General features: G+C 36.9%; 1 protein-coding gene across 5 annotated transcripts in view; it reads left to right on the top strand.

The window, feature by feature from the left end:
• The window catches only part of LOC144957338 (aquaporin-5-like), a 243831-nt gene that overhangs the window by 36096 nt on the left and 193984 nt on the right, over window positions 1–13751 (top strand). The window lies entirely within an intron of this gene.

The raw sequence follows: 13751 nt of genomic DNA, 5'->3' as shown, positions 1-13751 counted from the left end.
ATATGTGACTCAGTCTATCTAACTGGTAATATATTATGTGTCGGGATGAAGACAGTCTGGTCTGACATCTCCTATCACGCATCCCGTATTTTATCACACGATCATTTCTCAACGAGAAATTAATAGGGAGCAGGCACTGGTATAAGATAAAGATATTTTTTAAAAAATTGAGTATGTAAGATTAAGATCTTTATCTTACACCAGTGCCCTAAATTCTTACCAAGAGATCTGAGGTTCCATCCCCAGTCGAAGAAGACGGATGTTTTTTCCCCCTTCTATTTTTCTTTCTTACTTTTTCTTGCACTATTTCATACGCATTTTTTTTCCAGATCATTCTCACCATGCATTAAAATGCGCCGCCGCTATGCGACTTTTATATGGGTCACAGAACTTTGTTTAATCTCTCTAATTTTCTTCTTCTTCTTCTTCTTCTTCTTCTTCTTCTTCTTCTTCTTCTTCTTATTCTCCCTCCTCCTCCTCCTCCTTCTTCTTCTTCTTCTTCTTCTTCTTCTTCTTATTCTTCTTCTTCTTCTTCTTCTTCTTCTTCTTCTTTTTTCTTCTTCTTCTTCTTCTTCTTCTTCTTCTTCTTCTTCTTCTTCTTCTTCTTCTTCTTCTTCTTCTTCTTCTTCTTCTTCTTCTTCGTCTTCTTCTTCTTCTTCTCACCTCCTCCTCCTCCTCCCTCCTCCTCCTCCTCCTCTCTCCTCTCCTCCTCCTCCTCCTCCTCCTCCTCCTCCTCCTCTTCTTCTTCTTCTTCTTCTTCTTCTTCTTCTTCTTCTTCTTCTTCTTCTTCTTCTTCTTCTTCTTCTTCTATTTCTTCTTCTTCTTCTTCTTCTTCTTCTTCTTCTTCTTCTTCTTCTTCTTCTTCTTCTTCTTCTTCTTCTTCTTCTTCTTCTTCTTCTCTTCTTCTTCTTCTTCTTCTTCTTCTTCTTCTTCTTCTCTTCTTCTTCTTCTTCTTCTTCTTCTTCTTCTTCTTCTTCTTCTTCTTCTTCTTCTTCTTCTTCTTCTTCTTCTTCTTTTTTTCTTCTTCTTCTTCTTCTTCTTCTTCTTCTTCTTCTTCTTCTTCTTCTCCTTCTTCTTCTTCTTCTTCTTCTTCTTCTTCTTCTTCTTCTTCCAAAGAACTGATTACAATACAGACTTCACATGATTTTGGAAGAGGAATAAAATAGACGGTGTAACTTTTAGGCATTTTGTTCTCACCTTGACATAGTACCGTTTTGTGTCGATGGGTCACATTTTGATCATCCTGGTCGGTCGCTTTGTCGTGTTTAAATAACAATATAGTGTTTGTTTGGATTAGCTGTGAAAAGATTGACATGTCAGTGAAATAGGAATTAGTGTCAAGGTGTTTTGTTGTGACTAAGAATTAGGAATATATATATATATATATATATATATATATATATATATATATATTATATATATATATATGGTCCACAGGGATATATATATATATATATATATATATATATATATATATATATATAAATATATATATATATATATATATATATATATATATTATAGTCGAGCTGGTAGATAATAGGAGAGGTTATGAAAGGATGAGACCTAAATGGTGTGCGGCAATGTGGTCTAGTGGCATAACACTCGCTTTCAGATCGGAAGGTCCTTGGGTTCGAGCCTCGCTCGCTCGGCGCATAGTTGAGTCCTCGGAGAAGGCTTTTTACTCGCATTCTCTCACCGTACTCAGGTGTAAAATGAGTACCTGGCCGTTAGCAGCCGTTGTCTCTGTCCGAAAATATTTTAACATCGCCTAACAGGCGTCATGTCTCGTCCTAAATGTTAGATGTTGTTGTTGGCTAGGGACCCTTTGTAAAGCGCTTTGAGCACATTGAGTGGATATCGCGCTATATAAAAGCTCAAAAAAATAAAATAAAATAAAAGATGGTGTGCTGTCGTAGTTGTTTTAAAAAAACACAACACAACATAGACGTGTTTAAAAATTGGCCAGAAAACTCGTCCTTCAAATATCATTCCATTCAAATAAATGACCATCGTCTTGGCAAAAACATCTCAACCCTGGGACGTCAAGATAGTTTTTTAAGAAAGTCCCAGGTTCGAGAGTTTTTTGGGGTTTTTTTGTCCACAGGGATATATATTATATTATATTATATATATATATGTATATATATATATATATATATATATATATATATATATATATATATTATATTATATTATATTATATTATAGTCGAGATGGTAGATAATAGGAGAGGTTATGAAAGGATGTGACCTAACTGGTGTACGGCTATGTGGTCTAGTGGCATAACACTCGCTATGACGAGGTGGATTGAAATCGATTGAACTTTTTTGAAGGACGAGTTTTCTGGCCAAAACCGAGACGTTTTAGATTGTGAGAAGTGAATTAGTAACCAGATATAGATAGTTCGAAGATGACGTCACTCAGGTCTTTGTTATTGTTTTTTGCCATCCGCGTTTATGAGTAATGCTCACTGAACTGTATTAACCCGACTATAAACGTTCATGGATACACACAGTTTTGTGTGTTGGTCCGTTATACTTCCGGATGGTAATGTTATGAGATTCTTAGCCAAGCGCATACTATCTATAGATATGAATGACGTACCAACAACAAGAATTGTTATATTAAAAAGTTTTTAAAAATAATACAAATTCTTAAGGAGTCAAAAAGTAAAATGTCATATCCTCTAATGATTTTAAATTTAAATACATTCATATTGTGCCCCCCCCCCCCCCAACATATTGTGGACAATAAAGAGTTATTATTATTATTATTAGTATTATTATTATTATTATTATTATTATTATTATTATTATTATTATTATTATTATTATTATTATTATTATTATTATTATATATTACTCCGAAGTGGGTGTGTATGAGAGAGAGAGAGAGAGAGAGAGAGAAAAAGAGAGAGAGAGAGAGAGAGAGAGAGAGAGGGAGAGAGGGGGGGGGGGGGGGTCTTAAACATTGCTTTCATCAGACACGGTTCATATATTTTAAAAATTGGATTAAGCAACTTGTTATTATGAAAACCGGGATAAACTCCTTCTCCATTGACCGTGGCATGGATTGGAATGATAACCAATTGTCTTCTGTTTTTTTCTTCTTCACCATGAATCGATGGTTCGTTCCACTCTTATAAACAGCATGGACTTGCTGTGTTATTATTGATCGAGCCACTCACCATCAATCTTTTCACAGTCACCAGTCACCACCATTCTCTCTATCTATGGCTTTTGTTTTAAACCTATCGATCTATCTTTTTTTTTTTCCTTTGTTATGTCAAGTTGTAAGTTCCTTTCCAAAAGACAAAAGACAATTGTAAGAATAGCAATGATGGTAAAGTTACTTTGTTCATGAGTGGCGGTTTTTTTTTTTTTTTAAATTTTAACCAGTTAACTGTCGTATTCAGGAATCATATGTTAAGTATTTAAATATTTGGCCAGAAAACTCGTCCTTCAAATATCGATCGATTTAAACGACCCTTGTCTTGGCAAAAACACTCTTAAACCTGGGACTAAAGAAGACCTCGCGACGTCCCAAGTTTGAGAGGTTTTCCCAAGATGAGGGTCATTAAAATCGATCTATATTTGAAGGACGAGATTTCTGGCCAAATTATAAAATACGTGTTCTTCCAAAGTACGGCATTTAATTTATTAAGGGTAGCTCTTTTCTTTTAAAAGCTGTAGCCTAGATATAAAATATTAATATCTTCCTTTTAAAAGTTTGCTGGGGTGTGTTTATTTGTTTCTAACATGTTAATATAATTGTGTTTGGTTTTGAATAGAAATGGAAAACAAATGGTGAATGCTTGACGTGATAGAATGCAAAACCTATTATTCTGTTTGTTTGTTTGTTTGTTTGTTTTTTTTGTGTGTTTTTTTTGTGCTTTTGTTTTGTTTTGTTTTTGTTTAAAACCGTTACTCGTCGCCATGGTGACTCTAAAATGGCAGTATCAACTGACGTGTTATTGAAATTGTTTTTTTTTTTTTTTAACTGTATGTACCCTTTTCTTTCGTAAAAAAAAAATTCACAAACCATCGCAGTGTTTAAGACTTGCTAAGACTTTAAAGTTTTCATAGAGGAGTCTTTGAAGAATTTCACTAAAGCCTTATATATAGATGTCATAAGACAAGTCAAAAGGATTTAAAACAATTCATAACATTAACTCCGTCCTTTCCAGACATTCTCAAGATTTTCCCCAGCACTTCATACCTAACAAACACAAATATAGATTTTTTATCACTCTGACATCATAGCAGGAAGTTCTTGTCATACATGAATGATATCTTTAGCAAAACATGCTCTACAACACACTGTTCATTGTCTTTGAATTTTATGATGTGCTAAATAAATTTGAATAAGAAAAATGTTGGTTGTATCGTAACGAATGTAAGAAATTTACTATAGTTGTGATGTGAGAGCATTCCAAAAATAGGGGGGAGGGGGGGGGGGGGGGACGAAAATTAAAAAGATTGTTTACTTATTTTACGCATGGTCTTAGGTTTGACAAACACACATAATTTTGGCCATATTGAAGACGTGAACATATCAGAAGGTCTGATAACCTAACGCAATTAATTATGGGCTGGATTTAACATTGTTGTATTGGACAATGTTTTGCTGTTGGTTTGAGAGTATTTCCATTAATGAGCCCATAACAAATTCGGTGATCAGACCTGCTAATAAATATGCGATGATCATGACATACTGACGTTTCCATCTATTATGCGTACATTGTTTCAACGCGTAATTGTATAGCTTTTTGTGTTTACATGACGACTTGAGGCTTGAGTTCAATAGAATTTTATATGAGACAAGCATAGATAAGAATCAACCAACCAGTTACAGTTAACTGCATGTTGTGCTTTGGACAACAACAAAACACGTATTAAAAAATTTGGCCAGGAAAACACGTCCCTTCAAATATCGATCGATTTAAATGCCTCTAATCTTGGCAAAAACTCTCAAACCTGGGACTTGGCGAAGTCTTCTTCCAGTCCCAGGTTTGAGAGTGTTTTGTCAAGGTGAGGGTCAGTTAAATCGATTGATATTTGAAGGAAGAGTTTTCTAGCCAAAATTTGAAATAACATTTTGTTTTTTTATTTTTATTCCAGAGGACGCTGATTGAAGCGCCTAATCGACCGATCAACATCTAAGTTGAATGCCTTTGTTTTGAAATATAAATGCTCTGTACATATTGGTCGGATTGTTATCTGAAAATGTAATCATCTAATTGGTTAAACCCTACATATTATACGAACGTAATTTTGGATCTAGTTTAACATTGTTGTAATGGACGACAATATTTTGCGTCCTGTTATCTTTTTTATTTTAGATTCCAATTACAACAATGAGCCAGCCCATAATGAATTGTGTCATCAAACCTAAATAAATAAGCGCCATGTGGTAGCTTTAACCTGAATACAATGAGCGTTTAATTAAAATATTGCTCGTAGTCAATGTGTACCTTTTTCGAGGTCTGGTGACTCAAATTGTCATAGAAACACCGTCATAACAACTAGATATATGTGACCCATATCGTCTCAAAACGATATTATGTCGGAACGATCCATATGCTTAAAAGCCGAATTAAATGTTAAACTGGTCAAAAATATAAATTATTGGCGTTAGCACCCTAAAATATGGTGTCCATTCTCCTCAATAAAACATACAAACTCAACAGAAGGCTGATATTTCTGGCTATGAATTCAATTTTCAATATCTTACCCATCCCGACTTAATACTGTTTTGAGGCGAAGGGTCACATATTGTCCACTACAACAATGTTAAGATAAGCCCATGATTGCGTTCGATTATCAGACTTGCACTATATATATATATATATATATATATATATATATAATATATATATATATATATATATATATATATAATTATTATAAACTTCTACAGAACTCTTTCATGGCACCAGGGCAATCTACGAGAAGTGTAATCGCTATTGTTGTTTATGGTCGTATGCTGTTCCGTACTTCTCTACTTCTTTAAAAACGTGACAATCTCTATCGGCAAAAAAAATTCTTCAAACACAAAAATGCTTCCGACAGACAATTTTTTGTACCCCATAATGAACAAAAAAAAAAATACCATCAAGATAGGATACCCCTACATGCCAAAATATCATATTATATTCCAAAACAAAAACAAAAAAAAAAACAAAAAAAAAAAAACAAAAACAAAAAAAAAAAAAAACCCAAAAAACTAAAAACAAACGAAAATTATTCAATCCAAAGAACAGTCTAAAAACAATCTTCATAAAAAATGCAAATGCAGAACCCAGACAACACGCCCAATAAAATGCAATTGCTTGATACAAAACGTTGTTTACCAAGCCATAGTTACACGCTCAGACACACAAAAGCAAGAGACATACATCGATCTCACAAAATGCTCTTTTAAAACCAAATAATATAATCGTGAGCTTTACGTGAGGTTTTAGACAGCGCTATATCCACTAAACGTGCTCAAAGCGCTTGACAAAGGGTCCCTGACTAACAGCACCACGTAACATATAGAACAAGACATGACGCCTGTTTGGCGATATTAATTTTTTTTTTTCCGACAGAGACAACGCCGTGATAGGCCATGTACTCATTTTACACCTGAGTGATAGAATGTGAGTAAGGAGCCTTATCCAATGACTCAACTATGCGCTGAGTGAGGCTCGAACCGATCCGAAAGCGAGTGTCATACCACTAGACCACATAGCCGCACATAATCAACACAAATCAACATTCAAAAACATACACAACCGACACTCTGCCACACTGAGTAAATATATCTGGAACAAAAAAGAAGTTTCCTTCGACAAAAGCTAAGACTTTTCAACTCAAACGTGAAGTCTGTCCTACTGTATGGATGTGAAACTTGGAACGCATCACAGGCATGTATAAGGAGGGTACAGATTTTCGTAAACAGGTGCATGCGTAAGCTACTCAGAATAAAATGGATGGATAGAATAAAAAATGAAGAAGTATGGAAAAGAACACAGCAGAAACCAGTGGGAGAGGAAATAGGAAGAAGACGATGGAGGTGGATTGGACACACGCTTAGAAAGAATGACTCAACTATAACAAAGAAAGTATTGGACTGGAACCCTCAGGGTAGAAGATCAAGGGGAAGGCCACGAGGAACATGGAGAAGAATTAAAGAAGCTGATATACAGAGAAGTGGTAAGACCTGGAATGAGATAAAAAAGTTGGCTCAGGATAGAGAAGGATGGAAACTGTTTGTCTGTGGCCTATACCCTGACCCAGGGTGAAAAAGGCAATGATGATGATGAAAAAAGAAAGTAACATAATATAACATAATATAATATTGAAAACTATCTCAAGAGCACAATCATAATCAACATCTTCCAAATTATGCAATATGCGCTGAGAAAAGAAATTTCACATCACTACTCAACCAAACATGGCCACACTTAACAAAATAAATGAGCTTACATCCGCATGCAGACACAGAAATAAACACCTTCTTTGCAACTACAAAAAAATTCATTCAATATTGTCTAAAAATTTGAATTATAGTCATAAGTATGAAACTTGTGTTATAAGATGCGGTCGAAAAAACGAAAAGTCTATAGATGGAACGAAGATGACGTCACTCAAGCCTTTGTTATTGTATTTTGCCATCCGCGTTTATGAGTAATGCTCACAGAACTGTATTAACCTGACTATAAACGTTCATGGATACACACAGTTTTGTGTGATGGTCCGTTATACTTCCTGATGGCAATGTTATGAGCTTCTTAGTCAAGCGCATACTATCTATAAAAAATCGAATCAAAAGGGCTTTGTCATGAGTATAATCTTATGATAAGTAAAAGCAATGGATTAAAGTGAAAAAAAAAATAATAATAATTGAGCTTTATATAGCGCAATATCCACTAAATGTGGTCAAAGCGCTTTACAAGGGGTCCCTGGTCAACAGCAACATTTAACATGTAGGACGGGACATGACGCCTGTTAGGCGATATTACAATTTTTCGGACAAAGACAACGCTGTTAACAGCCAGGTACTCATTTTACACCTGAGTACGGTGAGAGAATGTGAGTAAAGAGCCTTTTCCAAAGACTCAACTATGCGCCGAGCGCGAGGCTCGAACCCAGGACCTTCCGATCCGAAAGCAAGTGTCATACCACTAGACCACATTGTAAATCTAATTGGAATCTTTTAAAAAATGACGCAAAATATTGTACATTTACAACTAGATATGTTAAACTGGACCTATAGATAGTATGCGCTTGGCTAAGAAGCTCAAAACATTGCCATCCGGAAGTATAACGGACCAACACACAAAACGGTGTGTACCCATGAACGTTTATAGACAGGTTAATACAGTTCAGTGAGCATTACTCATAAAGGCGGATGGCAAAAAACAATAACAAAGACCTGTGTGACGTCATCTTCGAACTATCTATAGTCTATAAAAATTCGAATCAAAAGGGCTTTGTCATGAGTATAATCTTATGATAAGTAAATGCAATGGATTATAGGGAAAATAATTGTAGAGCTAATTGGAATCTTTTAAAAAATGACGCAAAATATTGTACGAGATTACAACTATTATTTTAATATTTACCACAATGTTTGAGGCAGTCTACACTGTCAACTCATGTAACACACAGTCCTGACGATGGCTAATTGTGCCTGGAACATTAATGTAGACTGTCTCAAACATGGTGGTAAATATTAAAATAATAATTCGCTCCATTACTACATGTCGAGCACTTTTCGTACCATATTTGTATCAAACACGATTCAGTACATTACAAATCAATATGTTAAACTGGACCTATAATTACGTTGGCCTATTATGAGCGGGTTTAATCAATTAGATGGCTACATTTTCCGATAACATCCGAACAATATTATGTACACAGCATTTGTTATATGTCAAAACAATGGCATTCAACTGAGACACAAAAACATCACAGGAAATTTTGAAACAACACACGATCATAATGCAACAATAACGATAACACACACTTCCCGTAGATTGTCCTTGTGACATGAAACAGTACCGTAGAAGTAAACAATAATATGTGTGTGTATGTATGTATATATATATATATATATATATATATATATATATATATATATATATATATATATATATATATATATAATTATGCCCTTCCGCCACGATATCATAAGATATTGTTACCTTGGCATTCCATAATATAGATAATTATTCATCAAACAAGATGTCTGATGTTAACAGGAATCACCCATGATGTCCAAAGTGAGCAATTTGGGGGTTAATAATCATAATCTTGCCCAAGGAAAAAAATTTAAGTCCCTGTAGCGGGGCTCGAACCCAGGACCTTCCGGGTCACAGTGCAATCCTTAACCACTTAGCCACCTCGCCCCCCCCCCCCCCCCCCCCCCCACGTATATTATACGTCAACAACGTTGTTTCTCCACTTCACTTCGTCATCAGTTCATACCTAATGACAAAATGTGCGTGTGTATGTGTGTCTGTGTCTGTGTCCTTGTGTATGTCTATGTGTGTGTGTGTGTGTGTTAGCAGTTTGTGAGAATACTACAGCATACTGGATGTGGATACGAGGTGCCGCCGGCTTGAAGAGTCCCAAGAGAAATTTCTCCAAATGGATTTTGAAACAGATAGGTTTTTCACTGGATGCCAAATTAACCCCCAGGTCAAGTTCATATAAAATTCTAATTTCAGAAAGATCAAAAGACTTTTCTGCAACTGTAATCGAACGCCGGGGGCAGTGTAATGTCTAAAATTTGAAATTATAGCCATGGGGTATGAAACTTGTTTGGAAACCTACCGTCTAAAAAAAGGAGAAATTATTGTCTAAAAGTTCAAGGTTACACACAGCTTTGTGTGTTGTTTCGTTATACTTCCGGATGGCAATGTTATGATCTTCTTAGCCAAGCGTATACTATCTATAGGTAGAACGATGATGACGTCACTCAGGTCTTTGATATTGCTTTTTGCCATCCGCGTTTTTGAGTAATTCTCACTAAACTGTATTAAGCAGACTATAAACGTTCATGGTTACACACAGTTTTGTGTGTTGGTCCGTTATACTGCCGGATGGCAATGTTATGAGCTTCTTAGCCAAGCGTATACGATCTATACATCCTGCTACTAAATTTGTTATGCCACCTTTTATGATTCAAGTTGTAACATATTCATTAAGATATGAAGTGAGTAGAAAAGTGCCAGAAGACAATAGAGAATAAAAATTTTTTTCGCGGCGGTGGTGGGGTTTGAACCTGCGACCTTATTGGTACGACAACTCCGCCTGGCAGGTGAGAGCGTGGCTCTACCGTGTGAGCTATCCACGAACACAAAAATATTCGTTTCAAACCCAAAGTCATTTCTAGATCCCTCTCTCACCCACTTCTTGAGATCGCCGATTCGTTCACCACCATCGCGAAGTAATTTTGACCAGCAGTTAAGCTTAATAGCCAATATTCTCATCACAAACATATAACATAGAAACGATTGAGACATTGAGTATGCTCCGGTGTATGGGGTGAATTTTTAATTCAGAAAAGTGAGTGGAGCAGGCACTTATGTTGGTAACAACAAGATATGAAGTGAGTAGAAAAGTGCCAGAAGACAATAGAGAATAAAAATTTTTTTCGCGGCGGTGGTGGGGTTTGAACCTGCGACCTTATTGGTACGACAACTCCGCCTGGCAGGTGAGAGCGTGGCTCTATCGTGTGAGCTATCCACGAACACAAAAATATTCGTTTCAAACCCAAAGTCATTTCTAGATCCCTCTCTCACCCACTTCTTGAGATCGCCGATTCGTTCACCACCATCGCGAAGTAATTTTGACCAGCATTTAAGCTTAATAGCCAATATTCTCATCACAAACATATAACATAGAAACGATTGAGACATTGATTGACAGGCGGAGTTGTCGTACCAATAAGGTCGCAGGTTCAAACCCCACCACCGCCGCGAAAAAAATTTTTATTCTCTATTGTCTTCTGGCACTTTTCTACTCACTTCATATCTTGTTGTTACCAACATAAGTGCCTGCTCCACTCACTTTTCTGAATTAAAAATTCACCCCATACACCGGAGCATACTCAATGTCTCAATCGTTTCTATGTTATGTTTGTGATGAGAATATTGGCTATTAAGCTTAACTGCTGGTCAAAATTACTTCGCGATGGTGGCGAACGAATCGGCGATCTCAAGAAGTGGGTGAGAGAGGGATCTAGAAATGACTTTGGGTTTGAAACGAATATTTTTGTGTTCGTGGATAGCTCACACGGTAGAGCCACGCTCTCACCTGCCAGGCGGAGTTGTCGTACCAATAAGGTCGCAGGTTCAAACCCCACCACCGCCGCGAAAAAAATTTTTATTCTCTATTGTCTTCTGGCACTTTTCTACTCACTTCATATCTTGTTGTTACCAACATAAGTGCCTGCTCCACTCACTTTTCTGAATTAAAAATTCACCCCATACACCGGAGCATACTCAATGTCTCAATCGTTTCTATGTTATATGTTTGTGATGAGAATATTGGCTATTAAGACATTCATTACCAGTCATCCGAAGGACTGGTTACACACACACACACACACACACACACACACACACACATACACTTAATGCTGTAGGGAACCGGAAGGAGTGACGCCACGTCTTCTCTGCCCTATTATCACCATGGTCAGGATAGCATTACGCATCAAAATCTATTTTTAGTTTAACCAATAACCACATGTGTACAGAATAATACATCTTCAATGCGGCTATGTGGTCTGGTGGTATGACACTCGCTTTCGGATCGGAAGGTCCTGGGTTCGAGCCTCGCGCTCGGCGCATAGTTGAGTCCTTGGAAAAGGCTCTTTACTCACATTCTCTCACCGTACTCGGGTGTAAAATGAGTACCTGGTCATTGACAGCGTTGTCTTTGTCCGAAAAATTGTAATATCGCCTATCAGGCGGCATGTCCCGTCCTACATGTTAAATGTTGCTGTTGACCAGGGACCCCTTGTAAAGCGCTTTGAGCACATTTACTAGTGGATATTGCGCTATATAAAGCTCAATAATAATGCTACGTGGTAATATTATTACAAAGAATAATAAGTGTTCCTAGTGTTGTTTTGCTATTACGACAGATTCAACATCAAACATACGCGTACAACACTTTGCATATAGATAGAATGCGCTTGGCCTAGGAGTTCACAACATTGCCATCCGGAAGTATAACGGACCAACACACAAACTCTGTGTAATCATGAACTTTTATAGTCTGGTTAATACAGTTTAGTGAGAACAACTCACAAACCCGGATGGCAAAAACAATAACAAAGGCCTGAGTGACGTCATCTGCATACGATCTATACAGAATGAATTTGACGTCACTCGGATCTTTGTTATTGTTCTTTGCCATTCACACTTATGAGTAATTCTCACTAAACTGAATTAACCAGACTTTAAACGTTCAAGGTTACACACAGATTTGTGTGTTGGTCCGTTATACTTCGGGGTGGCAATGTTTTGAGCTTCTTAGCCAAGCGCATACTATCTATAGATAGAATGCGCTTGGCCAAGGAGTTCACAACATTGCCATCCGGAAGTATAACGGACCAACACACAAATTCTGTGTAACCATGAACTTTTATAGTCTGGTTAATACAATTTAGTGAGAACAACTCACAAACGCGGATGGCAAAAACAATAACACAGGCCTGAGTGACGTCATCTGCATACTATCTATAGACAGAATGAAGTTGACGTCATTCGGATCTTTGTTATTGTTTTTTTGACATCCACACTTATGAGTAATTCTCACTAAACTGTATTATCCAGACTATAAAAGTTCATGGTTACACAGAGTTTAGTGAGTTAGTCCGTTGTATTTCGGGATTGCAATGATGTGAGCTTCTCAGCCAAGTGCATTCTATGTATACTGTTTACCCGAGTTCCGAGAGATGAGATGGTAGAGCACTCGCTTCACAATCAAAGGGACTGAGATCGATCTCGGGTGTAGTCGAGATTTTTTTCTGATCCCACCCCCCCACCCCCCTTTTTTTGGGGAGGGGGGGGGGGTCTGTCAGATCTGGCGTAAAGTTCTTTGACATAGACTAGTGTCCTATCCAAAGAGTAACAAGCATTGCTATTGCCCGCTTCACGCTATAGACACCGGGATAAACCGTGGCCTTCGTAAAGTTATGGCCTTACACTGACCAAAAAATGACGTCAAAATGCCAGTCTTTTACCACAAAAGAAAACATATCGTGAGTTGTATTCAATAGTTCAACGAATGAAATAACTTGTTTCAATGAGTTCTGCTAACGACAACTCATTTGGCGGTGCAAAAACCAAATAATGACGTCAAACTGCCAGTCCTTTGGATTTCAGTGTCAGGCTATAACATAACGATGGCTACGGATAAACTCCGTTTCTATGGGCCTAATAGCTGTCAATGATTACTTACCGTTTAGAGTCATCAATTGTGTGTGTGTGTGTGTGTGTGTGTGTGTGTGTAAAAACTAATCACCGACCCAAATGGCGGTCCAAATACAATAACTTAACAGAAAGAAAAAAAATAAAAGAAAAAAAAAACAAAAACAAAAAAAAAAAAAAACAAACAAACAAAAAAAAAAACAAAAAAAACAAAAACAAACTCGAGCTGTTATATAGGGCAATATCCACTAAACGTCCCCAAAGGGCTTTACAAAGGGTCCCTGACCAACAGCATTACGTAACAAGTAGAACGAGA

The sequence above is a fragment of the Berghia stephanieae genome, chromosome 11 (genome assembly GCF_034508935.2).
Source record: "Berghia stephanieae isolate SIO BIC M18660-M18661 chromosome 11, UCSD_Bste_1.3, whole genome shotgun sequence".
Classification (NCBI taxonomy): domain Eukaryota; kingdom Metazoa; phylum Mollusca; class Gastropoda; order Nudibranchia; family Aeolidiidae; genus Berghia; species Berghia stephanieae.
The sequence above is the reverse complement of the archived record's forward strand: the minus strand, read 5'-3'. Positions and strand labels throughout refer to the sequence as shown.